Below are 27,931 nucleotides of genomic sequence, written 5' to 3'. Positions count from 1 at the left end.
TCTTTACCAAACACGCAGCCTCAGGCACTTCACTCCAGCAACAGAAAACAGACTGAGTCACACAGTAGAAGTGATATCTAGTCTCTTTTTCTAAAAGCAATATCTATGTTATGTTAACTATGATGAAATAACAAAGAAAAAATTTTTAAGAACCTTAAGAGTAGTACAACTCTACATATGTTGGAGATAGTTGTTCTTCATATAATATAAATGGAGAACATTTTAAAGGAAGTAATATGTTGCCGGATATGGTAGCACACAGCTGTAATCCCAGCAACTCAGGAGGCTGAGGCAGGAGGATCACAAGTTCAAGGCCACAAGGATCACAAGTTCAGCAACTTAGTGAGACCCTGTGTCAAAAAATAAAAAGGGCCGGGGGGTGTGGCTCAGTGGTAGAGCACCCCTGAGGAAAAACGTAATATTCAGCCCCTTAAAATTTACGTAAGATTTAAAAAGTTCATGTAAGACTGAAGGTCCCACCACTCCCAGCATCACCACACAGATGACCGAGCGTCCAGCGGTCAAGCCTGGGGAACGAGGAGAGAAGCAGAACACCCTGAGTCAGCTCACAGCCTGTTCTGTTATCTCTGCAGAAACTCAAGAAACGAATGCCCACATCTGCTCAGTGGGATTCCCCCCCGAGCACACGGTGTCAGGGCCTCCCCGGGCGTTATGGAAGCACTCTGAGAAGCCCAGTTCTCCTGCTGTTTGCAGGGCCGTGACAGGCACAGGGGGACAAGGATCACCCTCCAGTGAAGAGCAGACAGCCTTGAAACACTTCCAGTGAGGGAGCAGACGGAACAGGGTGTTCTGATCCTCTCCTCCCACAGCATGCTGGTGCCTGGTGTGCACGAGGTGTGCCTGTGTCCCCAGGGTTCATGTGCTGGACGCTCAGTCCTCTGCATGATCATGCCAGGAGGTGGCAGGACCTTTAGGGGGTGGAGCCCAGCAAGAGGAGGGCCTTTAAGAGGAGATTGGGTCCCTGGGGGCATAGCTCCCGAAGGAGTAGGTGGCTCTCGCTGGATCCCCGCTGGCTCAGGTGGCTCTGGGTCTCACCAGGCAGTCTCCCTCTCACAGCTCCCATCAGTGTGGCACCATCTGCCACAGGCCTTCACCAGAGCTGAGCAGAAGCTGGTGCCATGCTCTCGAAACCCCCGCATCGTGAGCTAACTAAACTCCTTCTTTATAAAGTATCGAAAAGTCCCCACTCTCAGGTATTTAGTCACAGCAATGGAAGACCAGACGAACACAATTTGTAGCAATTTTACCCATGAGTACGTCTTCTTAATTTCACACTCAGAATCTCGGGGATCCCTTCATGCCAAGGACAGTGGTTGAACATATCCTCAAACTATAAAGATGGAACTGTAGGCAATAACCAATGGTTCATCAATTTTTAAATATATGAAAATAGCAATTTGTTATGCATCAAACCAACAGAACAAACAATCCCCAGGGCTTCTCACGTGCCACATTGTCTCTAGGCAGGGAAGGGGACCAGGGGAGCTGGGAGTTTCAGTGTGCCCTGAAAGGGTCTCCAGGTCCCCCGGCCCCATGGCTGTATTTCCCATGCGATACAATAGCACTCTCAGCGGGCTGGGGCTCTAGCTCAGTGGTACGCGTGGGGCACTGGGTTGGATCCTCAGCACCACATAAAAATAAATAAAATAAAGGCATTCTGTTCACCTACAACTACAAAAAAAAATTTTTTTTAAATAATCCTCTTTGCACATTTTGTGTCAGAAAAATCATTAAAAAAAAGCAGAAAAATCCAGCCTCCTTCAGCAGGTAATTCCAAAGCCACAGGAAATAATGAGCAAACAAACAAACAATAAACAAAAACCCTGGCCCTCTGAGCTGGTGAGGGCCACAAAACACCTCGAAACACAAGCGTTCAGGCGGACCAGCGCCCGTTCTCCTACCTCAGCACGGGCTTGTCCCCTCTGTGTTGAAGAAACCTCCCTAAGACCCCACAATGATTTAGATCCCCAACTAGTGGGTCCTGAACCATCTCCCCCAGGTTGTGTTTATGGACTTCCATAAAGTGGCAGCATCAAGACACTGCCCAGGTCCCCAGGATGGGCTGGCACCGGGGCCCATGAGAGCAACACCTGGTCCCTCAACTTGGGGCCACGCTGCTCCTTCCTGTGGCCCGTCAGGCCCAGGTGGGAAGGATGAATGGAGGACTTGGGCCCAGAGGGAAGGATGAATGGAGGACTTGGGCCCAGGTGGGAAGGATGAATGGAGGACTTGGGCCCATGGGAAGGATGAATGGAGGACTTGGGCCCAGTGGGAAGGATGAATGGAGGAACTGGACCCAGTTGGGAAGGATGAATGGAGGACTTGGGCCCATGGGAAGGATGAATGGAGGACTTGGGCCCAGTGGGAAGGATGAATGGAGGACTTGGGCCCAGGTGGGAAGGATGAATGGAGGGACGTGGGCCCAGGTGGGAAGGATGAATAGAGGACTTGGCCAACCCCGGGAGGCACAGCACAAAAACACAACACCAGGAAGGGTGGCCAAGGCCATCTGCCCAGTCCTGGGGGACTGCTTACACCCCTGCCCACCGCACTCCTGCTCTTCCTCCCATGGGTACCTTCCACCTGGCACCCATGGGTGCTGAGGAAGGCCACCTGGCTTCTCTGTATGGCACAGGTGTGGCTGGTCTTTGCGAGGGGAGGGTGGGGGGATGCAGGCAGGTGCAGACGCCTGCAGAGCTTCTGAGGCCGCAGGAGCCTTCTCCCTAGGCCACACCCACTCCTCCTGCCAGGGAGAAGTCTTGTGATGGTTCACAGAAAAGCAGCAGCAAGCGGGCAGGAGAGCTGGCTTCCCCAGTGGGGGAGCAGCAAACCAGGCAGCAAGGAGCAGCCCATCCGAACTGCTTGCTGAGCATCTTCACCTCCAGCCTGGAGGAGGCCCAGCCAAATCCAGCTCCACCTGGCAGAAACCAGAGCAAAAGGGGTGGGACCGCACGTGGAAGTTCACCTGCACAGCTGGCCACCAGCCCTTCCCTTGCTGCCTTCGGAGGTGTCTCAAACACGCCATTTCTTCCTCTTATTGAGCAAGACCCCGCCCTTTGCGTTGGGTGCACTGGAGTTGGTGTGGCTGGTCTGGCACCTACTTTCTGGCAGGGTCCCCTCCCTTTAGGGCGAGGGCTGGGGCTGGAGGTGAGATCGGAATCAGGTGTGGGGAGAGAGCTGCAGAGAGAGGCAGGCCAGGGGAGGTCCTCCTCTGCTCCAGTCGGCTCTTCCAGCTCTCAGCCCTGCTGACCAACTGTGGCCCCTCGGGGGTCACAGACCTAAGCAGCCGCCTGGAGGTGACACCCTCTCAGACTCCCCATCAGCTCCCCTCACAGCCCCAGCCCCCAGCCCAATGGCCTCATGCTTTCAGATACAAGCTCTGACTTGCCCCTGGGCCAGTGCTTCAGTGTGTCTGTCCTCCAGTCCCCTCTCCAAGCCCTCCTTTCCCTGACCTCCCAGGGACGTAGCTTGACTTCCTGCAATACAAACCCCGCCCACACTCAACAGGGCACTGCTGCCCTGCAAACCCTGGAGAATCTCCCTGCTCAACCCCCTGGCTTCCAACCACCTCCCGAGATGCACAGCTCCAACCCCATCCACGAGCACCTCGGGCGCGGGGCTGACAGAGTTCTCACCTCTTCCTCCTGGCCCTACACCCAGCGCCTGAGAGCCGCTGCCAGGCCTGGTGCCTCCCCTGGCACACCGTCCTTCTCTCCCCCAGGAGCACACTGGGTACAGTCGGTTTCATCTAAGTGGATCTCATTTGTACCAGCTTTGAAATGCATTTTTATTTATTTGGTTTATTTAATACATTCAATGTTTCTTCCAAAGAGTCACATTTGACCAGGACCCTTTCATTTGCTTTAAGGAACCCACTGACCTACAGGAAGGGGCTGAGGAAAAATCACTTGTACATGACTCCTCTCCAAGGACTCTGTTTAGGGTGTGATTGTCGTGTCCTAGTTTTCACGCGACTCCAGGTAAATCATACCTAATCTGGAAGATTTGGTCAAATGAGATAGTATAGAAGCTAATTGAGGATGCTTGGGTAACGATGCTCAGAGAGAAACCTGGGCTCAAGATGACTATTTTGAGGTCCTGTATATAGAAGTGACATGTGAACGTACGAAGGTAGATACATTCTTTAAAAGATAAAGTCAGAAAATCAGGGGGCCCAGATGAGCACATGGCTAGTATCTGTGTCCCAGGAGTGCATGACTAGTGGCCACCCTTGGCACCTTACTCTACATGCAAAAGTCAAGTTGGGAGAACCTCACCAATTAGATCTCTCAGACTAGGACTTACAGATAGATCAGAAAGCACATGACCTTTATTTTTCTAGTGTCACCTCTCTAGGTGGAGCAAGGGGACCCTCTTACCCTGTATGTGCTATGACGAGGCTGTGGAGCAGCTGTAAAAGCCGTTTTACCTAATTGCACCCCTTTGCTGGAACTGGAATGGCTCCTGATAGAAATGTCTTTGGACTTTGATCAACATATGTGCAGACCTTTGAGACTGTAAATTAGTCAAATGCCCATCGCTTGGGAACTGGCTGAATAAATGATGCAGCTCAGTGGGGGCGGGGGATATCTGCAGATGCTGCTAAAGAGAGGACCAAGAAAACGGTACAGTGAGGGTCAGAACCAAGGTGCCCAGTAAACTGACTAGATGCGGGGGAGATGCAGGGACCAGCGCAAGGTGAACCGTGACAATGAAACATCCAGCGCAGCTCCTCCACCGCAGCAAGCCAGCAGCTTCTCCACAGCTCAGCCACCACCTGCACAATGAAGTGACACTACTGGACACTACCTCCATGGCTCCTTATGAGAATTAAGGGAGGTCACAGCTGCGAGGCACCCCGCTCGGTTCCTGACAAACAGTAAACACTTACACCTTAGCTGTCAGGATGGCAGGTGTCACAAAACTGGCTGATTGGTTGAAGCCATGGCAGGGTTTCTGAGCATCAAAACCTATAAGACTGGCTCATGAGACATTGTTACTCTTTCTTCTTAGTGAAGAGCATGACAGGAAGACACAGCCACCATCGCCGGCCGCAGCTTAGCAGGCTACACACACTGACACTCCACTGCGGCTCCCAACCAACAGGCTGCAGTCCACTCACCCTGCCTTCCTCTCTCAGCCCCCAGGGGCAGTCCCAGTGTCCCCCCCGGCTTCCAGCGCCAGAAGAGAGGAGCAGAAAACTTGGTAGTCCTGGTGGACAGCCAGAGTCCCGTCCCGTCTCCGTCCTTACAGAGCTGCACGACATGGGATCACCCGGTCTTTTCAGATTTTAGGAAACATGATATCGATAACATGGAGATTCCCTTTAGAGACTATTAGAAAATTCTTTGGGGCACCTTTGCTAATAGCAATTCTTCCACCTTCCAGGCTAAAATCATAACCACCTACAGCAAGATCACTTGAGTGAGGGAAACAATGGAGCTGTCCTGACACCAGGACTGTGCCATCAGCGGACGGGGCCGCCCCACCTGGAGCGGGGGCATGCTGCCAGGCCCCCCGAGCCGGGCTCCTGGACGCCTTCGCCACTGCAGGCCACTGTCACCAAAATCCCTGTGGCACAGCCTCCTCCCTGGTGCTTTGATTCCTGTCCTTCAACAAATATTCAGTGAGTGACTGGGGATACCGGGGACAGTCCCTGAGGGTGGAATCTGGTGGTAAAGGAGACGGAGGAGGCCTTCATTTTCCACAGAGCTCAGGTTCTCGTGAGAGAAGACAGAGTGAATCGACCAATCAACAAGGACGAGCGAGAAAACCCCGAGACAGCGGCCGTCCCATGCAGAGCGGTAAAAAAGGTAACGTGACAGCCATCCACTTGGTGACAACTGTGAGACGGCCAGGTTGAAAGGATATGGAGCTTCTTAATTTTAACAATTATTCTACTTGCTTTTCAAAAGACTTATTTCCAATAATTCTCCTGTCCCCCAACAATGGAAATGTAAGTTCAAAAAGTGTTTCTTGTCTTCCTTTTTGACTAACTGGAAGGACTTCTCAGCTGACAACAATGTCTCAAATTGTACACATATCAATGCAGATGGCTGTGAGCTGAGCATCAAGACCTCTTCACATCATCTTACATACTTTCATATACAGGCACACGCTTACATATGCCTGTGAGTTCAGGAACGTACCTCAGTGAACACAAGAAATGTATGCATTTTTCTGTTGGTGAGGTGAGAAAAGAACTGTCTCATGTTATTATAGACAATAGAGGAGTTGACTCTTGTCTCCATATATATAAATATATAAAATAATATATATGTTACTATTATTGTTATCATTATGATTATTTTTGGTAGTTCTGGGGATTGAATCCAAGGCCTAATTCACGGTAGGCAAGCCCTCTACCACTGAGCTACATCCTCAGCCCTTTTTATTTTGAGACACTGTCTCACTAAGTTACTGAAGCTGGCCTTGAGCTTTTTTTTAATATTTATTTTTTAGTTGTAGTTGGACCCAATACCTTTATTTTAATGTGGTGCTGAGGATCGAACCCAGGGCCTCGCACGTGCTAGGTGAGCCCTCTACTGCTGAGCCCCAGCCCCAGCCCCACGGCCTTGAGCTTTTGATCCTCCTGCCTCAGCCTCCTGAGTAGCTGGGGTTATAGGTGTGTTCCAACACACCCGGCTGTTCAACTATCTTTTAAAAATGTCCATTCTGGCTGTGCAGGAAGATCGCAAGTTCAAAGCTAGCCTCGGAAGTTTATTGAAACTCTATTTCAAAATAAAATAGAAAGGCCTGAGATGTAGCTCGGTGGTAGAGTTCAGTCCCCAGCACCGCAAACAAAAAGACGGTTAAACAAAACTGAGTTCTTTAAAAAGGCGGGAAGCAAGTGTAACGGTGTAGAAGAGATTGCTGTGAAGAAAAACCTTGATGAGCATCAAAAAGCAGCCCTGGAGGAGCTGAGGCATTTGTAGGAGTAGCAATCAAAAGAATGCCACCGAATCCGCCCTCCATAGCCTAGGGAGTGGGCCTTGCCGACATCCCTGTCCCTGTTATAGACCTGTGAGCTGTCCAGAGCTGTCCGTGTTTACAGGACTCGTAAATATGCGACAGGTATTTCATGGGGAAAATTGCAACAGAAAAGCTTTCAACCACCTAAGGTGGAGGAAGGAGAGGCCTCTCCTGGGCTGTCCCCAGCCCACCACCCTTCTGCCCTGGTGTGTGGCAGCATTCAGCCACCATCCCCTGTAAATCACCCACACCCCAGAATGTGAATGACGGTGCCATCTAAGCCTGGCCTCCTCTTAGAGGTCTGCACCCACATGGCAGGAGCAGGGCTTTATTTTACCGTGTATCACAAGCAAAAGCAATGGAAAGAATTCCACACCGAATCTTTTTTTTTTTTCTTCCTCCCTCCCTTGAAATTTGATCATATTCCTAACTTTACTCAACTGCCTGGTTTCCTCTCCCTAATGGAGTGAAATTTATGTGCACGATTAGAGCATTGGCTAGGGAAAACCGTTGGAGTTTTAAAAGTTACATGTTTAAGCAATAGATATGGGGATCCTGGAAGAAAACTGGAATGTTCAGAATGTTATCGTAGACATTCCAATAGCTCACCATTTCCATCCCGGTAACAACGGTGGTGTTGAACTTATTGGGGGAGAGAAAACATTGACTTGAAGCTTCTCATAAGGACTGCATAGAGGTGCAGCTTTTTGGCTAAGATGTCTGAGTTATTTTGAAAACAAGGAGGAAGGTGGCAGGCATCACAAGAGCCACTTTGTTGGAGGAACACTGATGACAGGGTAATCCCAGACCCACACATTCAGCGGCTCGGGGGAAGGACGCAGTGCTTCTTGTTTTATCCATAGGTTCTTCACTCCAAACTTCAATCCTGACTTCAGTGTACCAGGGAAATTCACTATGAACAAAAGGACACGTTTGGACCTTGGGGAAGAGGGACAAGGCAGCAAAACTTCCATCACTAAATCACACAAACAGGCCACTCTCCCGGCTGCCTCTCTCGTGCTCAGGTATGGCTGCAGGGGATAGGGGAGCAGGAGCGCTGTCCTCAGAGGCTCCACGCATCCTGCCTTCCTGCCGTGGGACTTACGAGCTACCGCTAACTTCATGTTTCTGAGCTTCACCTGCACTTGAGGGTGTTTTCAATGCCTGACTTCAGTTTGTTTGCTATTTTGGGTGCTGGCCTGGAACCCAGGGCCTCACACACACTAAGCACACACTCTCCCACTGAGCCACACCCAGCCCACCCCGTGCGTCTCATGTCTGAGTCCTTCTATCCAGACACACCCACTCACACACACAGCTGCTACCTGCAGGTTGGAGGTACTGAGTATGTAGTGTAGGTCACGCATCTCAACACCGTTGATTTAGATGTTAGAATCCAGTGACAGTTCTTACCCAAACAGTCAGAAATGTTTACCAGTTCCTACAGCACACAAGCTTGAAGAACACTTTCTAAGATACACTACACCTAACAACAAAAAACCCCGAAGGTACCATCCCAAGAAGCTCATTTAACATACAAACTCTCAAATGTCACGACAGCATTTGGCATCCGATATAATGTCGAGGAAAGTGAGTTTAAAAGGCCCACGTGACTCTTCAGGCCTCTTAAAGTCAACAAGTTAAACACATGGGATTAGAAATAGTATGAAAATAGATTCTCACTGGGAACATTCATTTTCTTGGGACTCTGTCATTGCCATCGACTGCTCAGGTCACTTTGTTTAGAGGCCCATTTTCCCCCAAAGAACCAAATGTTGGTCACTTGACCAGAGTTGGGGCAGCACCCATCAGATGTGTGAAGAACACCGGGGTACAGGCAGGGCCATGCAGCCGTAATGGGGCGGTTTCTTCAGTGCAGGGATTGCTGCACTCGCAAGGACACTCAGAGGGCCTCCTGGACATTCCAGTCTTAGGTATGGTGGACCTCCCTGGACCTCCCTGAGCCTGACGTGAGGGACAGGAATGGAGGAGCCAGAGGAACCCCCGCCCACCTGCAGAGATGGGGCAGTGACACAGGCCCTCAACTGGGGCTGACACGGCCGTGGCAGATGCCTGTCCTCCTGAACAGACGTGCAGTAAGCAGTCGGACTTGTTGGGAACCCCTTCCCTGACTTAGATCCACCTGATGAGAAAACTCGCTCATTTGACAAAGATCTCAAAGTCCCCTCTTTTTTCTTCCATTTCCCTGAAACTTGCCTCCTAGAGTTAACTAGGTACCTTGTTTTTAAACAATTTATCACAAGTTTTGTTTTTCCCTTAATCCTAACTAAAGATGACTAAATACTTAAGGCTTTTGTTCTAACTGGAGCTTGATGCATGTTACACAGGCACTCTTCCATGAGGCTATATTCCTGATCTTGTTTTGTTTTGTCTTTTTTTTTAATATCTTTATTTTACATTTATGTGGTGCTGAGGATCGAACCCAGGGCCTCGCACATGCTAGGCGAGCGCTTACCGCTGAGCCACAGCCCCAGCCCTGTTTTGATTTGTCTTTTGATTTTAAGGCAGGGTCTCACCACATTACCCAGGCTGGCCTGAGACTTCAATCCTCCTGCCTCGGCCTTCCTGCCAGCTCAGATTACAGGTGTGTGCCACTTGAGACTCTTCTTTCAATATCACATTGTAAAAACAAATTATCAATTTATTCATGTAAGTTTAAAAAAACAATTCAGTGAAGATGACAAATGGTACAAACCATTGTTTGTATAATAGAAACCTATACAACCAAAAACTTCCTTTTTGAAAAAACTTTAATGGATTCTTTTGTCATCATAAAGATGAATATTTGTATGGTTTCAAGTAGCACCAATTCTCTAATATTTATATTAGATTAATATCTAAATAAGATGTTTTTAAATAAAATAAGCGTTCAGAGCTGGGGACACAGCTCAGTGGCAGAGCAGGTGCAAGGAATACATAAATAAATAAGGTCTCAGAACAAGGCTGTGTACTAGCACTTCATAAACAAATGCAGAAAGTCCCTCCAGTGAATTCTCTGCCCCTACTCCCACACCATCCACTCCATCACCATCATGACACCAGACTGCTTTATTGCAGTAGAATTATGTTATAATGTTAAATTGCTATAATTCAGTTTCCAGGGTGGAAGAAAAGCAGGAGTCAGGTCTTTTAGAGGCAAATTAGCAAATGAAAAGAAGAGTGTTGAAGGAGAAAGAGTGAGTGGGAGAAACTGTGGGGGAGGAAGGGGCTGCTGGCCCAAGCTACTCCATGCCTGGGAGGCTCTGGTATTGCTGGGTGTTGCTTCCAGGGACATCAGGACCTCCCAAAGGTGACTGGTGACCTGGCTAATGAGTGCTGGCAGGTTGGCTCCCGGGACTTCTCCTTCTCTCCTGGGTGCCCACTGCTGCCCTCGAGGTTCTGCTGGTGCCTCCTCTGGTCAAGGGCCATCATCCAGAGACCACAGAAAACTGAATACTGCTCCTCCATCAGGGCTGAGGCGAGCCTCCATGACAGATGTCTCCGTCCTCTGGATCACAGATGCACAATAAGCAATCAGACACTTGTCGGGGACGCAGCTGATGCGCTGTCGTCAAGTTCACAAAGTTCCTGAGTCTCCACGGCAGAAACCACGCAGCTCCTGCAAACACTTCTCGACAGTGAGATCCAGCATGACCCACCCGGTCATTCAACCAAGAGCCCTTCCCAGCCGGCAGGCCTGGATCCTCTGAGGGCCAGCGGGAGGAGGAGATGCCCAGTGAGATGATGGGAATCTGCGCGTCCACCTCCTAGGGAAGAGGAACTGCAGGGCAGGAGGTGAAATCCGACTTCTCCACGTGGTCAACACCAGGGAGCTCGATGTGGTGAGGGGAGGGTTATAAACACGTTCCCTTTCATCCCACAGATATGAGAACACAAGTCACACTGCCATTACTCGACAACTTTATGGCCCCAAATAATGCTAACACGCAGTAAATCAAAGGAAGCATTCCCGGCCGCATGGATGGCAACCTCACATTTGCTCCAGAAGGGACCCCAAGCAAGTCCGTCCCAGGCCAGGCTGCCAGTGGCCCTGGATGGGATGGGGGAGAAAGGGCAGGGGGGACAAGGCACAGGGGAGGCCCAGTCGGCTCTGAGTCAACCCCCAGCCCCTCAGCAGCCTTCCTTCTCCTCTCAAGAAATGACAGAAATTAGGAAATACTACTCGGGTTTGCAGGCTTCTGACCTGGTCTATCAAATCCTCAGAGAAGTCCCAGCAAATTACTGGAAACTGCACTTTGAACTTGGCCTTTGGCAAGGAGCCCAGTCAAACAGAAATGCACAAGCTCCTTTCCTCCCAGGGCCCGCACCAGGGTGTCCCTCTAGACACTCCAGAGCTGATCCAGCAGGTTGGAATGAGGCTGAGCCAGGGAAACAAGCCCCAACCAGCATGACTTCCTACTGCCTGGGTTCTTGCTTAAAAAGGTTTCTTTGGCTTGTTCTCCCTCGTTTTGTTGGACTGGGTTACAGGCGCAGGTCCCGTCGAGGAAAAGACTGGCACAATTTTCACTGAATGCTTATTTAGTTCGAAGACTGCTTGATCAGCCCCTCCAGGGGTGCAGACCTGTTGGGGTGCAGGTCGGGGGATTGGTCAGGCCAGTTGCTAAGCAAATTCTAAGAGCTCCCAGGAATGGAGAAATGATCAACTCATAACCCCACAGATATTTCTACCTCTGCCGAGGGACATCTCAGCATCTCTGACCTGCAGACCTCATTTCAAGGTATTAAAATAAACCAACAGAGACTGTCATCGAAGGAACAGCCCATAGCTGCTTCTCCTTCTTAAGAGCAAACAATCAAAACATTGGCCTCTTTCTAACTCTGTTCTATTTCTAAGAAAACTCAATTTGCACAGGCAAATAAACTGTCCCATGGTAAAACCAAGAGGTCACCAAAAGGCAGATAAAACTAAAGGTCAGCTGGAGAATCAAGCCTCTCTCCAGCTGCTGGGAGGCTCCTGGAGGAAGCAGCCACCCCCAGGGATCTACCAGCAACCTGTGAAGAGGAGGGAGCCCGGAGGAGAAAGGAGCTGCGCCCAAAGTCCAGGCTCAGCCCTCAGCCTTCCTTTCTCAGCTCTGAGCCCACTGCAGTCCCAGCAGACCTGGCCCACAGGGACCTCGCTCTTAATGTGCAACTACTTTAACCGCCGCCTCCTCCTGGATTCTTCTCTACAACCCTTGTGTTGTTTCATATACAAAGTGTGATCTGCTCTTCTGATTATTTTAGGAAGAAAGTGTCTGAAGTGTGTCTTTTCAAGCCCTAAAGATTTCACATGGACGGACACAGCTGTTTATTCCATCTCTAAGCCCACAGCTTCCCCTTCCCGGCCTCCCTGACCTCAGACTGACCCAGTTCTGCAAGAATCAACAGTCAATGAGTACCACACAATTAAAAACAAAACCTGCTATCAGGCAGCCTCACTGAGGACACTCCTGGCTAGGCTGGCGCATTCGACAGAGGTCCCCACACGTTTCCCCTTTGATTGTTAATGCAGAACTCTGGCCCAGAATTCACCCCTTGTTTTCCCCTCTCCTCCTTCCCAGTGATTCTAGTGGATGTAAGAAAAGACTACAAATCAGGGTGTGTGTCCGGTGAATCATTCTCACCATGTGTTCAATATGCACTTACGATCATCTCTGACAAAGCAAATCTCATTTTATATATTGCTCTTGGACTCTGTGTCCTCATTTATAAAACAGGCTGATTTAAAAAAAAAAAAAAACAAAACCCAACTCTTGAGGATGTCTTTCCATTAGATGGCAACTCTGAGTGGCCCCAGCATGTAGGGGACTCCCCAGGGAGAGCATGAGAGAGAGGTCAAGCTGGTAGGAGAGCCTCAAGAGAAAGGGCCCAGAGGCAAAGGGGGGCAGGAACTGAGCTTGGTGCACCTTACAGTAAGGAGAGCGCTGCCCTGGAGCCCTGGTCTGCCCAGGAGGCGGGCACCTGGGCAGCCCCACCAGTTTGATCCAGCAGTCCCAGTCAGGGCCCAGGTTGTCCTGAAGCCCGACATCCCTGAACCTCAAGTCAGAGAGCGAGAGGAAGAGGGGTCAGGAAGGGCGAAGCAGAGAGGCATGGGCGGCAGCTCCAAGGATGGCGTGAGCAGAGAGGGCGTGCTAGGGGTGCACCGTCAGGCCTCGGGAGCACTGCGCAGCCCTCTGCTCTCAAAGATGGGCTAGTCAACAGGTGAAAGTAGATTATTTTGGCACATGCTGTCAAATGCTCACATTTTACTAAAAAATATGCAATATACGAGAAAGCGTTTATTGGAAGCACTTAAAACATTAAGCTGCTATGATGGTCAAGTGGAAGTATTCTAAAACTCACATTAATCAACCTTCTTTGAGAAAAGTAGCTTCATTTACGGAGGCCGTCTGCCTGGAGGCATAGATCTGAATCTGAATCGCCAGGAAGCACACAGTTAAAGCCCTTGTCTCCCATGGAGAAGCCCTCAGCTTGTAAGCCTGCCCCCATTGCTACCTCTGACAAGAGAGACCTCAGTACGCCGGGACTGTCATCCAGGTGGAACTCGTCCACCTCTTTAGGTTCTCACCTGCACTTCAGGCCCGAACCAGGGACTAGGGTTTCCATGCAGAATCCAAGGGGACGCCAACCCTCAGCTGTGTCAAATCACCTGGGAGACCCAGGGTGGGCGGGCGACAGCCACTAGTGGAAGAAAACCAAGAGCGCTTCATTAGAAGGATGGCCTGGTCAGGGGAGTGGACATGGGGCTAGAAGGCTTTCTGCCCCTGGGACTTGGTCTAGCCCCATGTCCACTCCCCTGACCAGGCCATCCTTCTGATGACATCACACAAATACACTGCATTTATAAGGCAACTTGAAAACTTTTTATTGATCTTTTAAAGAAGGCAATATTGAGATCCGCAGAATAAAAAGCAAAGGGCTGAAACCGATGATTCCTAAGAGATCCAGCATGTGACTAAGAGGATTTCCAGAGAGAACAGAGAATGTGACGGCAGAAATCAAAGAAATCAGGTGAGAAAACTGCCCGTACCTGAGGCAGTGACAGAGTCCCCAGGAGCGCTGCTGAGAAGATAGACGAAAAGGAAAGCATCCAAAGCCAAATCGAGAAGGTCCTCAGAGATTCCAGAGAGAGCAGCCTAAGACCTCAGAAGGGTGCTTGCCACCCTCTGGAGGAGAGGGCTCTCTGACCTCAGCGTCACAGAGCCAACGCCAGCCTCACACAGGCTGCTGGAAACCAGCCCCCTGCCCCTCACTCACACATCTCCTCTGAGGCTGTGGCTCGGGACCATCTCACCGGGTCTCCTCTAGGGAGCCGATTTCCGCCTAGGCAAAGTGCTCCCGCCGAGCAGGGATTCCCATCCTGCAGCCTGAGCTCCCGGCCTCCCTTCACTCTCAGTCTCCTGGGCACCTCCTGGGCACCTCTGCTGTTAAACTTGCTGTCTGTTCCCATCGCCCACCCAGGTGGGGGGCCTTCCCTTCACACTTTGATTGCAAGCTTTTCTCCTAGACCCACGGTGGCTCCGCATCCCTCCTCCTGACTGCACGGCAGCATCCACTTAGGCTGCCCCACTCGACAGTGGGTCCGAGACAGCACAGATCAGAAGGGGCCAGGTGGAGGCTGGAGTAAAAGGAGAACAGGAATCTGCTACTAAGGAGGGCCGCGACTAGAACTGGAGAGTGGGGCTTTCCCCGTGCTGGGTTCACCAGGGCACAGGCCAGTTTGGGTAGAAATCATTTGCTCAGAATACCATCTTTGTCATGACTCTCAGGGTCTGCAAGTCCAGTGCTCAGAAAGAAACTCGCAGGAGCCCGAGTCCAGCAGAGAAGAGGTAACACTATCGCACACTCCGTCATAGCCAACAGTCCCCCGAGCCCCTCGTGAATCCCCGAGAAGCATCTGCGACATTGACATCAAAAGAGAAGGATTCAATAAAATAGGTGAACTGAACATTCACTTGTGCGACCCAATCCCCCCGCCCCCCCCCCGCTCCAGTTCTGGTGTAGCTTGCTGGACACACTCAGCAGGTTCAAATCCTAATTCATGACCCTCTTTCCTAAACTCCTTCCTCGACTTCCTCGTTTTAGTCAGTGACGTCCCCAGCATCCCCCTTACGTGGCTCCCAATCTCCGCGTCATACCACTTCCTCAGCCCATCCATCATCCATCGGCCCACGGACCCTCCCATTGGAGCCCACAGTTCCCATTTACTGCCACCAAATAAATGAAGTATGCACCCCTGATGCAGGATTTCCACTGTTCTCATTCCCTCCCCTCTTAGCAACTCTGCCCTGGCTTCAGCTCTAATGCTGCTGCCCAGAACACAGCTACTCAGCCCGGCTCGGCCCCTGATTTGTAAGAAAGTGAGCCAGGAGGGGCTCTGACAAGGCTGTCTCCCAGGAGGGGAGCTGTGCCCTTCTTGCCATTCTCTTCCCCCTCACCCGCCTGCAGTGGAGACTTGGTGGATGGTGTCCAGCAGCCACCTCAGACCATGAGGCAACTCTGGGGATGAGAGTCTGCCTCCCTCAAAAGAGAAGCAGAAACATAGGAGAAACCCAAGTCCCTGCCCACAGCAGGCAACACATACATCAGATGTGAACTGCCCATCGCCAGAGTCTCATCCACGGGAAATGTTTCAGGTCAACTTGACTCACAGCTATATGCAAATGATAATTAGCAAAAGTTCACTCTCACAAATCATTGGTGGCTCCCAAATTCCAATGAATCAGTGTCCGGACTCTTGGTTCAGCACCCACGGCAATCCCAAGTCTGGACTGACCTTCATTTCCCGGCTGGTCTTCCACTCCTATCCCCGTGCAATCCACACTCCAGCCAAACTAAACAGCTGTGATCCCACAGGCACAGCCATCACCCACAGTGTCTAGAGACTTGCAGGTCATCAGGAAGAGGACCGGCATGGCTCTGGAGCAGGGGCTTCAGAAGGGTTTTTGTGAATGAGTTCTCCTTCTATTTTTTTAAACTAATATCTTACACAAAACTCCAATACAAAAAAGATTGAAATTAAAAAAAAAAAAAAAGACCAGGTCACTTTCTTACAAATGCTTCCACTGTCTCCTTCAAGGTGAGGAAATGAAGTTCACCAGGTTGGGAGCTGACTCAAGGGCAGTTAGCAGCAAGTTCAAAACTAGAACCCAGGTTCCCCAGTGGCTGCTCTGTCCCAGTAGGTGACGCCAACAGAGATGGTGAATAAAAGAGAACTCAGTTTCTAATTAAGAGAAGAGGGGGATGCACTGAGCAATGCCTTCCAGGACTCCCAAGCCCTGCCAACGCGGCCGACGAGGGATACAACACAAAAACAGCCTCCCAGGGCCTATGCCCATCAGTCTGGGATTTGCCATCAGAACGTTTCCCATTCCAATCCACACCTCACCTCGGCAGCTGGCATAATTAACCCAGCAACCAGAGAAGTGAGATGATGTGTTTCCCCATGACACTCATAAAATCCCATTGTCTGGTGTCTCACCCTATAAAAAATACCCCAGGCTGAGCCTGCCTGGGAGAGCCGCCCTGCACTTGGTTCCTTGGGTCATCCTGAGCGAACTCCGCAGCTAGCGGCCGTGAACCCAGGCTGCCTGTACTGCAGACCTGCTCTGGGGTCCTGGAAGGACCCTGACTCTCCCCAACTGCGTTTCCGAAAACTGCTGCCCCAGGTAGGGGTGGAAAGGACATTCTGTTGAAGATGAGGGGTTGGAGAGATGACAGCAGCGGAGTTCTGCGTTGTGTATTCAACTGAATGAGGCCTGTTCTCTCCACCTGAATAGTAAGCTCACAGGATGAACAGAGGCCATGGGTAAGCTCACACCTGCGCAGGAGAAATAACCCGCAAGTGATGCTGGTATCCAGAAAGACAGAGCAAGGGAAAACACAGAACTTGTGGGGGTCCCAGAGGCCAGTGGCCCCTAAAGAAAGTTCTCAGGCTTAACTGGAGGCCAGGGATCTACTTGCTGTCCAGAGAGGGCCAGGGCAGCAGGACAGGCCCGTGCACCCTGGCCGGATGTTAATAGATGGGCCTAGCTCCTCTGGAGCCTGACAGCCACACACTGTGCCACCTGGGGCAAGTGGCCTCTCTAAATGCCTGTAGAGTGGAGATAATGCAGTGTCCACTTGATGGGGTGGAAGAGGAGTGCAGGGAGGCGCCACACCGAGGCTGACACTGCTATCACCAGGGTGGACACTGGGTCCATCTCTCCAGCTGCACCATAACACCTGGGAGCGGAGGCCCTGTCTTATCTCGCCAGGCACACACGCTTCGTCCTGGGCGCTTTAAAGGTGTTGGTTGATTGATTAATGCGCCCTGGAAGAGGAGGCTGAGCTCATTAGGTGACATGTGACAGCACGTTCTTCCAGGTCTCAAAGGGATGTCCACGGGCCCTTCATTGGGGAGAAAGCGGCAGATCCCGCACCTTCTACAGCCTACCAAAGTGGCCGCTTCCCCGCGCCCCAGATCCAAGCCACAGCCGTCAAGGGCGAGCCAGGGGCCGCGCCGGGACGCGCAGGGCCGGCAGGGCGTCGCAGGCGGCCTGCAGCGGCGCTGGCCTCGCTGCGAAGCTCTGGCCCAGACTTGCACCGCGCTCCATAAAACCCGCTCTGCCCAGCCTCCCGCGCCCGCCGCCTTTGTCTCGCAGCCGGCTCTCGCCATAAAACCCCGGGCCAAGCGCGCCTTTTCATTTGTGATGATCAAAGTGGTAGCTGTCTGGTGCAGAAGCGAGCACCTTTTAATATCTGTGCTTTAAAATTCCGGCTCCAAACTGCTCTGGGCTCACCTGTGCCCAGCTCGGGGTGAGGCCAGCCTCCGCGGCGTCAGGTGCGCGGGGATTGGGTTCCCTGAAAGCAACTTCTAGCTCACAGGCTGCTCAGGAGCGAGGTGTGGGTTCCAGAATACCTACCAGANCGGGAGCTCTGGGCGCTGGGGGCGCGGGCGGAGGGCGGGGAAACAGGACCCGGCAGCAGGAAAACAGGTTTCCTTTCCCGGGCGCCCGGGCTGGCGGCACAAGCAGTTGGGGGCGGGGCGGGGGATGCCAGTTGCTCTTGTTTGTCTTGAAACAAAGGGAGAGAGGAGGAAGATGGGGGTTCTGTTGTGTTTTTTGCTTTTCCTACAATTATAAGTGAAATGCATCCTGCAGTGGGGTCGGGTGGGGCCCCACGTCCACCATCGTGGGACAAATCGGAAGGGCCACCTTACAAGCAGTGGCTACTGAGAACCGGGGTCTGGTAGGTATTCTGGAACCCACACCTCGCTCCTGAGCAGCCTGTGAGCTAGAAGTTGCTTTCAGGGAACCCTGGAGTGAGCAACCAGATCAAGGTCTTCTGTCCTCTATAAACAAGGGCTCAGGGCAGGGGCAGGGCTACTGGAGCGGGGCTGGGGAGGGGTTGCACACCACCACCTTCACCCGTGTCCCCAGCATTTTCCCCCAAGACCAAGGAGGAAGAGTTTCCACTCCTCTGTGGTACTGGGGAGATGGATCACTAGCGGGCAGCTTCCTCCAGGCTTTAGATCTGGTTCCAGCAATCTGGAGCAAGGAGACGGAAGAGTCTGGGGTTTGGAAGCCAGACCTCTACAGGGCGAACCAGACACTTGAAAGATTAAACCTTAACGGGAAAAGGAAGAAAAATCAGATAATATCCTTTCTGCCGTCCCTGAATACCGTGAGGAGTTCAAAGGTTCCCCGAGCCTGGGGCACTTGGCAATTATAATTACACAGTAAAATCCCTAAGGTTAATGAATAACCTCCAAAGGAAGTTGCTTCACATAATGACGGCAATTTCTCTGAACTAAATGTTAATAATAAGGCCGGTAATACTATGAGAAGGAAATGGTGGCAATTGGCAAAGGGAACTCTGTTGCTTGGTAACAACCTGAGGTATGAGCACTCTCCTTACCTGCAGGAAAGGGGTGGGTAGAGACCCAATCCAGCTGCCGAGTTGGAAACCATGGCAGCTGGTGCGCCACAGCTGACCAGCAGCCCTGAGTGGAAGCCCAGGGGGCAGGTCATTTTATTAGAGAGGACATTAGGAGGGGGAGAACCCCTGAGAATTACCTAGCAGCTGCAGTGAAGGAAATGGGTGTCATCTGTAAAGAGTGGAGGGCAGCAGCGTTCACATCAGCTGGTGCAAATCACTGCTCAACAGAACATTTCAGCAAATCCCTCCAACAGCTAAATCTTCTCCCCTGCCCCTCACTTCTGTTTGCTCCAGCGGGGACATACACTTTGAACCTCCTGTTTGTTTGCTCTGTTTAAGAGCAACTATGGAAGTTGAGAGGTGAATTAGGAAAGGAATGCAATTAAGACAACCTAACTGCAGTGTTCCTTGCAGGGGACAAGGTGGTGCATTTGAACTGTAGCCTCTATTTAGTCAGGTAATTATTGCCAGTCTGGATTGCAAGAGCCAAGAGACAACTTCTTCCAGCTGGTCATTAATCAGTGGGAAATAGCCTACAACAAGGTCTTTATTACCTTAAACCACTACAGGAGCATGTTCTGTGAGGGGCCAAGATAAGGCTGGGAGTTTTAAATCCCTGCTTGTTTTATGGCAGAGGTCCCCAGATCTGCCAGAGTATCTATATCACTTTGATGGCCTTTTGAAAAATGCAGATTCCTGGAACCACTCCTGAGCCTTGGTGCAGTGGATCTAGATCAGTATCTGGGAATCTGCCTTTCAAATCTCCATGATCATCAGCGCACTGGGGAAACCACTGCTCTAAGGTATGTGAGCAGAAATTTAGGGTTCAACCAGAGAGAAATGGAGTAAGTAATTTTTTACATTGAGAATTTAACACGTTTTCTTTTTTTTCTCTAAAAGAAATTGATCTACACATTTAAAAAAAGAAAAGAAAAATGTACTCTAAAGACATTATTTTCTTGTGATATTTGTTTGTTTGTTTGTTTGTTTTTGCTGTACTGAGGATTGGACCCAGGACCTCACACATGCAGGGAAGCACTCTACCACTGAGCCCCAGCCTCAGCCCTATGTTTCATTTTTTAATTTAACGTTTTTAAACTAAACGTGACAGGCACCGTGGTACATGCCTACACTCTTAGCTACTCCGGAGTCTAAGACAGGAGGATCACAAGTTGGAGGCCAACCTGGGCAACTTAGCAAGATCCCATCTCAAACTAAAATAAAAAATATAGCTCAGTGGTAGAGCCACCTAGGTTCAATCCTTAGTACTGTAAAAAAAAAAAAAAAAACAATGTAAACCAAAAATAATTGAGTTTCTGAACATACCATCATTTAATTAGAGGCTATTCACTGTAAATTTAGCATCTTTCTAAATAGTCTAATAAAACCATCTGCCGTGAGCACCTTGGAAGGCTTGCCTATGCAAAACCACAAACTGAGCCAAGTTTGTCCTCAATCTTGACATTTTGTCTTGGGGTTTTTTGTTTTGCTTTGTTTTTTGTGGTGCTGGGGATTGAACCCAGGGGTGCTTTACCGCTGAACCCCCTCCCCAGCCCTATTCATTTTTTATTCTGAGGCAGGGTCCCAGGACGTGGCCCAGGCTGTCCATGAACTTGCAATCCTCCTACCCCTGCCTCCTGTGAGTCCTCAGGCATGTGCCACTGCCCAGGCTCACCTGGCTCCTCAGATTATGAGACTGACAGTTGCCCACCGAGGCAAGAGGGTGACAGGCTCACCTGGTTCTTTAGAAGCCAGAAGCAGGTCCTCCTGGCCCCAAATCCTAACTGAATGTCTTTCTAAAGAGGTCACAGTACTTAACGTCCATGCTGTGGGACTAGGAGGAACTTCTACCATGGTACTGATAACTCTCTTGACATTTAGAATAACCGTCCCAACCCGAGTCCTGCCCCCAAAGACACAAGACACCCTGAAGATCACACTTTGGAACCAACCCACCTTAGCTGCAATCACCCAGCAGCTGGGAGCTGAGCGAGGACTGACCCTTGTGCCTCGGCTTGAACGTGAGCCTGACAGAAAGTGACTGGCAGGCAGAGGGAAGCTGTCCCTCCCTGGGGCACTCCCTACCCCCCAGGGGCCCCCATGCTCTCCCAGGGCACGTGTGGGACTCCGGTGACTCTCCACCATGTGTCGGGGCTGCGTTGACTCATCTGCCTCCTGTGGCTAAAGCTCACCGAGGGCAGGAAGCGGGTTTACCCCACCTCACTCTCCAGGCTGGGAGGGTGCCCGGTGCATCCGCGGTGCAGCACTGGGGACTGATGAGTGGGTGAAGGCTGTCAGAGGACACCGGAGCTGGAAGGCAGTTCCACTGGTGAAGCAGATTCTATTCAGGACTATTGCAGTAGAGGGGAAGAGAACTCAGTGCAAACTAGACTCGGCCCTGAACTCCGCAAGGGCCAGTGGGAATCTCAAGGCAGAGGCACCTCGATGGGGGACGGGCTGCAGAACACTTCCTAGAGGAGTGCCAGGGCCAGAGGGTTCGGACTGACCGGACTGGCCAGGCCAGCGTGGTCAGACACCCCCTGAGGGGGGTGGGGTCCTGCTGCAGTGGCTCAGCTTCGTCCTTGCTCACGCTGGATCCTGTGAGCTCTGGTTTCAGTGTGTTCCCCCAGATCCTCCGTCCAGGGCGTTTGGAGGCAGAGCCTCTGGGGGGTGGTGAGGGTAGGTGGGGCCCATGGTAGCCTCAGTGGCTTTAGAAGAGGAGGCAGAGGCACCAGAGCTGGCCACTCGCCCTGCGCCATGCCGTGTCCTCTGCCAGCAATGACGCAGCCAGACCGTCCCCGGGGCTGTTAGACTTCCCAGATCTGGGAGCCACCTGGCCTTCCACCGTGGCCAGACCCGGCCCTGGAAGCTCATCCCACAGAAAACCAACGTCCAGGAGATGAGTGCTGGAGAGAGAGGCTGGACTCAGTGGCCAAAGAAAGAAGTGGGAGCCCATGCTCCAAGGTCACTTCTCGCCTCCAGGGGTGGAGGGACACGACGCAGGTGGGAACGTGAGGAAGAGAAGAGAAGCACAGGAGGCACGTCCAGTCTCTGCTCTGCCAGGAGCTCTTCCCATGGCCGGGCTTTCCAGTCATGGCGGCAAGTAGGCTAAAGCCTCCAAGGGGAGAGAGAGGGAGAAACCAGCAAGTCTAGACCAAGTTAACCCCTGGCTATAGTTTGGGATGAAGCCCTTCTCAAACGATCAACCTAGTGAAGCTGCAGGTGTTATTTAGATTTTTCCTTGGTTAACACTGTACTTTTATAAATTGCCCAGCCTCAGGCATTTTGTCATACTAAGAAAAACCAGTCATAAAATAAGGAAGTGCACAGATGGGCCTCACTAAAATTTGGTCAAGCAAAGAATCTTTGTCAAGATCTCTGCTGCAAATGGCTTCTTTCTCCATGTTAACCATTATCTTAAATATTTTTTTTTTTAATTGGTAGAGCTGGCGATCCTTTTCAGATTAGAAGTTCCAGGGGACTTGAGAGTGTGCGCAAAGGAGAGAGACATAAAAGTCAGATGGGGCCACGAGGGAGAACTCTCCACAACACTCGAGTCTGTTCACAACTGTACCCACAGGGGTCCCAGTTCCTTCCCACCCAGAGGACAGGTGGGTGGCGACTGTGTTGAAGTAAATCTGTCCCACAACGGCCACTAGGCTATTAAAGTCGGTGTGCGCCCTTGGAGCCTAGGAAGGACATGGCCACTTCTTGGTGTATTACTTACCTTGAGGAGAACGGCAAATCTAGGGGCATCTGGTGCCGACCTGTAGCAGAACCACAAGAGACTGAGTGAGCCAGGTCAAGGTCAAGGTCAGAGAGCCAATCCCCGGGTTTCCTGTTCAGTCACCACCAGGATGACTGTAGGCTGGCAGCCTAAGCATCAATTTCTCGTTTGTGAAATAGTAACAGTAGCCCTCGCGCCTTCTTGCAGGACGGTGGAGAACCACAGCCAGGAGCACACAGCAGCTGGCACGGGACACGTGGCCATAGGTGCCAGCTCCTCGTGAGCTTAGTGACTGATGTCCGTGACACGGGCTGGAAGGATCTAGCATCCTTTGGAGTGCCTCTGGCCCCAACAGCAAAAGAGAGGGACATAATGGCCCCTGGGGTCTGCTAGGAACAAGCCTGCTGGCTCTGTCCTCCTCGGTGCCCCTGGGCCTGTCTGCTTTGCTACATGTGGAGCCTTCACATCACAAGATGAAGGAGAGGTTCAAATACTTTACAGCTAATTTAACCAACAAACATGGTTAAACCACAGAATTCAAATTGCATCTTGTTTTGACCAAATATGCCCAAAACTACAAAAGTTCTGTTTGTGAACACCAGGGACATGGTGCTGAGAAATCTTATTCTTTAAAATCATGGCCCTGGAGAAAGCTGGCTCTTTGGAGCCCTATCAGGGACTTCAAGACAAAAATGGGACAGCTTTACGATGAGTAGTTTCAAAGAATTCAGCTTTGGTCCAAGGGCCAATCAGCATTATTCCCTGCGTCTATTAGGACTAATAAAAAGCTTTCTCTTTTCTTTCAGAACTAATGGAAACCCTCTGTTCTCACTCAGAAATGCACGAAGTCCCGGTGCAAGAACACTTCAGGGAGACTGAGTCCCAGTGCCCCGTTCAGCAGGAACAGATTCTGCCTTTTTCCCTCAGCGTGGACAGTCTCATGATCTGAACAGCAGAACCGGAGCGTCGGACCCTCCGTGAACAAAGCCCTGCTCTTCTGGACCTTCCCTTAGCTGACGATGGCATTGCCACCCAAGGAACCAGGTTCTCCTGGAGACCTTCGGCCACCATGCGGTCCTGTGTGCTCCTGCACCGCCCACGTGGCCACTGCTTAGATAAAGTGAGCACTGCGGTGACAACAGGGACGCACCCTGGGCCACCTGTACGTCCTGGTACCAGCTTGGCCTGCAAGGACACAGGTGAGGATGCTCGTGCCCCCTCCCACTCCATTTCAGGTTCACCTCCAGTCCTCGTGCCCCCTGGTGGGTGGGGACAGATGCACGACTTCAGGTCCAGTGCTGACTGGGGCTCTGCCCTCCGGCCATCCAAGTCAAACCCCTTGGCGTTTCTGAACTCCACTCATCTGCCTTCCGGGGGCTCAGAAGCCCAGACCTGCCACTGTTACCTGCCCCACTCCACAGCCCTCTGCCCTCCCCAGCCCACCCTGTTCTGTCGGGCTCTGCCTCTCGCCTGCACCCCCCAGATCCCTGTCCCCCAAATCTTACCTAAGGCTTTCATCCTGTTTTCCCTAACTTTTGGGAATCACCTCTATCGAGCCCTATGTCTCTCCCAAGTACCAAAATTAGCAGAAACACTTCTCAAACCGACCACATCTGTTACTCATCAAGGATGAGCTAATTCTCCATATCCTCATGATTTTGAAGCAAAGCCAATTCACTGCTTTCCAGATTGCCAGTGCGGGTTCTGCGAGGTCCCCCGTGTGTCACAGAGCAGACCTCGTCTCCTAGCAATCTGAGCTGGTAAATTAATTCACAAGCTCCAGTCCCGGAGCCCACAAGGTAGAGAAAAGGGTTTTTCCCTCCTCCACACGTGGCTTGAGCGTGCTGCACGCGTGTATGTTCAACAAATGATGTTTGAAAAGATAAAACCATTTCGTTTAGAAAATCTTGACCTCAGTTCTGTCCACACAAACTCCTCCGTTCATTCAGCAAGCGCGTGATCCTCTCAGACAGCGCGGGGACTGCAAAGGGCCGCGTTTGGATGGTTGGTTGCTACTCGGGGGAAGTTACCTGAAACCCCCAGCCCCAAAGAGGTGACCCACCCGGGGCTTAGTGATGAAGTGTGCAGAAGATGTGGAGTGCAGGGAGAGTGGGCTGGGCTGCTGGGGTGGGAAGGCAGCAGGAAGGTGACCTGGAGTGCGTGGTAATGGGGCTGGTGGGGTACGGTTTCTCAGGGGGTCTCAAGCCCCCTCAGGCCATGAGTCATCCTCAGAGCCATGGGGGGACTTACAAATGGAAATTTCCAAAGAGAAATTCAGACCCTGATTTTAGGCAGAAGAGGGAGGGCAGAGACCACCTTGCAGGATGCCGGTTTGAAGTGTGGTGGCTTCTGCTGCTCCTTGGGGGTAGGGGACAGTGAGGAGGAGCAAGGAAGGCGCTTCATCCCACAGAGCCTCTTCCACAGAGCTTCTGGACCTCCCAGACGCACCCAATTTCCTCATCAGCTTTTACCATATCATAAAAGACATTTCACTTAGTAACATGGAGGAGATGAAAGCAATAATGTATCATATACTTATTCAACACACAAACCTATTTCTATGGAGAGAGCAGATGAAAGGAGTCCTGCTTAGACTCCAGGCAACCTCAAGTTTTGCTGACTTACACACACATAGAATGATTATAGCAAGTTGTAATTGAGATGATGTATTTCTTGATGCAGGAAGTTCATAATTCAGGAAATAGAAGTTGGTGAAATTGAAACCAATTTATTATGTAAACAAAGGAAACATCGGATACAGTCAAAGCACTTAGGAGTTAGAACACTTGATTTTTAAGAAGTTTTGGAATGGAATACTCAGGGAACTATAATTCTTCAGTTTTTGTGTTATAATATCACTCTAATGTGTTACTATAATCCTCTGGATTTATTTAGAAGAAAATACAATAGCTATCTGGAGAATCCAGTTTGACCTCTGTTTTCAAACTTTCCCCAAGATTTAGCTAGGAGTATAAACACTTAGTTGCATAAACTGGTAACAGCCTATCTCACGGACAAGGTCTTCTGGAACCAGCCTCCCCATCCCTATAAGGAAAAACGAGGTCTGTCCACTCTGAATGGGCCTCTATCATCCCCCACCCCTGCTCCTTGACCACAGAAGACCCCTGACCAAGGCCCAGGTCGAGGGAGGCGTCCAACTCCACCCTCCAGGAAGGAGCGCCTACAGCCATGAGCCTTTCTGGGCCTGTCGTTTCTCAAGATTTTCCACAGCGAGGCCGAGAGAAAGAGCTCCCGGGCACCTTCAGCACTGTGGGGCCTCCCCAGGACTGCCCGTCACCCTGGGGCTGCCCAGGCCACCGCCACTCAGGAAAAGCCAGAATTAGGCAGAGAAATGAGCAAACAGTCCTGGTCATCCCAGTCCTGGATCCCATGGCTCTGAGGCCCACCCCATCTCTCCCCCATTACAAAAGTCCCCACGTCCCCTGTTTGGGAGAGACTTGTAGAAAATGCATTCTGGCCAGTGCATCTTGCGTCCAGGGTTAACAGGATTGCTTCAGCCAGCTACAGTATGTTCACAGAATCCGAGTGCCTGACCATTAATGAGCTGACCCACGGGGCCTCTGGTGTGCCTCTGGGGTCCCAGCTCCTGGAGAATCAACAGCGTGAGGCCAGCCCGACAGCATAGTAAGTCGCCCCTCCTCCACCCTTGCACGCACGCACACACACACACAAGAAATCTTCCCAAGGAAGAGCTTTCAATAAAAACTGAATGAAAGATGAAAGGAGAGAAAGGCGGAGGACAGAGACGGTCTACGTACTAACAGTGCAGAAGAGGGTCACCAAGCAACAGGCACTGCACCAACTCCACTGTTAAAACCAGATGATAGCGAGAGACAATGAAGTCTGAATCATAACTGTTTTCTGGATATTGGAACTATGTGTGCTTTTTTAAAAAATGAATTTCTACACTTTATAATTTTTATTTTTATACTAAGAATGATGTTAAAGACCAACTCTGGCCCAATCCTCTCTTGGGGCCATGTGCAAATCAGACTTTATTCCCTTAGGTATATACACAACTGCATGACCCATGTGATTCCACCACATGAACAATCAGAAAATGAGAGATTATACCCCATTTATGTATGATATAACTGCATTCTACTGTCATCCATAAATAATCAAGACATTTAAAAAATCACACACACACACACACAAAAAAAAAACCCCTGATGGCCAAGGTGTTCACTTTAAATCTTGAATTCACTTTGAATTTTCTTTCTAAATAAGTTTCCCTCAGCAGGGTGACTCGTCATTCATTTCCTTTCTCAACCTCTGGGACTTGAAGGGTGATCTTTTTTTTTTTTAATATGACAGTGGAATGCATCACAATCTTATTACACATATAGAGCACAACTTTTCATATCTCTGGTTGCACACACAGTATATTCACACCAATCCGTGTCTTCATACCTGTACTTTCCTGGTTCTGGCTCTTGGCTGATGCGGCACAGCGTGAAAGAAACTCCTGCAGCATAGGAGTTCAAGCTGCAAACCTGTCTGACATTCCTAGTGCCACTCAGAATCCAGGACTGACTGCACAGGTGGGCAGGCTGTGAGGTGTGTCTCCAGTGTCACTGGACGTCCTTGGCGTCAGCAGATTGCTCTGGACTGACAGGTTCGTGTACCAACACGCGCAGAGGAGACGCCACACGCCCAGCCTCTTCATCCACAACTGCAGCCGACACCCAGCACGACTGCGGGGCCCCGGCTCTGCTCTGCAGGGCGAGGGGGAGGACCCTTGGGCACAATCTGGGGAGAGCCCCAGGCAGGACAGGGCCTGCTAGGGTCACGATCAACCAAAGAGGATGTCAGCCACAGAGCTGCCCGTCCGTCTAGCCTTAGAACTTTGGTCTGGATTTTTGGCCAGCTTGTCAGCCAGGTGACCTGCATATTTACAAGCATTCCCCTCCTTGCCAGCAATGAAGATAATGTTGCCAGGCCCCGTACGCAGCAACGAAACCTGCTTTTTGTGTAAGGTGCAAGCTAAACCTGCCACAGGTATCATGCCCTGTAAGCTGCTGTACAAACGCCCTCGGCAGCTGGACCCACCTGCAGGCGAGTGGGCGAGGCTCAGAGCAGCCTCTGTTCCTGTCAGTCTTCCTGCCAAGTTCAGGACACAGGACATGGGTCCCATGGGACAGATTTCCCATCAGGGTTTCAGCACCCTATTGGAAACTGAAGCATTCGATTCAGAAGTCCTTCTTCACTGATCCCTAACTTTGAAAGGTATAGTTAAAAAAACTACTTATCCCCCCAAAGTCCCCCGTG

The 27,931-nt window shown here is 51.0% G+C and overlaps 2 long non-coding RNA genes across 3 annotated transcripts in view; one reads left to right on the top strand and one right to left on the bottom strand.

Moving 5' to 3' along the window:
• Window positions 1–17,843, bottom strand: part of LOC125619336 — a 118,475-nt gene extending 100,632 nt beyond the window's left edge. The window contains exons 1-2 of the long non-coding RNA XR_007350827.1: window positions 17,775–17,843; window positions 13,562–13,674 (exon numbers count right to left, since the gene is read on the bottom strand). This is a non-coding gene — a long non-coding RNA (uncharacterized LOC125619336). The remainder of the gene's footprint in view (window positions 1–13,561; window positions 13,675–17,774) is intronic.
• Window positions 17,844–17,952: 109 nt separating this feature from the next.
• Window positions 17,953–24,588, top strand: LOC107136748. Of its 2 annotated transcripts, none has more exons than XR_001502755.2 (3): window positions 17,953–18,222; window positions 19,605–19,715; window positions 23,446–24,587. It is a non-coding gene; the product is annotated as an uncharacterized LOC107136748 (long non-coding RNA). The 2 variants fall into 2 exon arrangements; XR_001502754.2 differs by lacking the exon at window positions 17,953–18,222 and adding an exon at window positions 18,474–18,872 and having other exon boundaries at window positions 23,446–24,588.
• Window positions 24,589–27,931: the final 3,343 nt, after the last annotated feature.

The sequence above is a fragment of the Marmota marmota genome, unplaced genomic scaffold (genome assembly GCF_001458135.2).
Source record: "Marmota marmota marmota unplaced genomic scaffold, marMar, whole genome shotgun sequence".
In the NCBI taxonomy this organism is placed as follows: Eukaryota; Metazoa; Chordata; class Mammalia; order Rodentia; family Sciuridae; genus Marmota; species Marmota marmota.
Note: the sequence above shows the minus strand (reverse complement) of the source record. Positions and strands in the feature narration are given on the sequence as shown.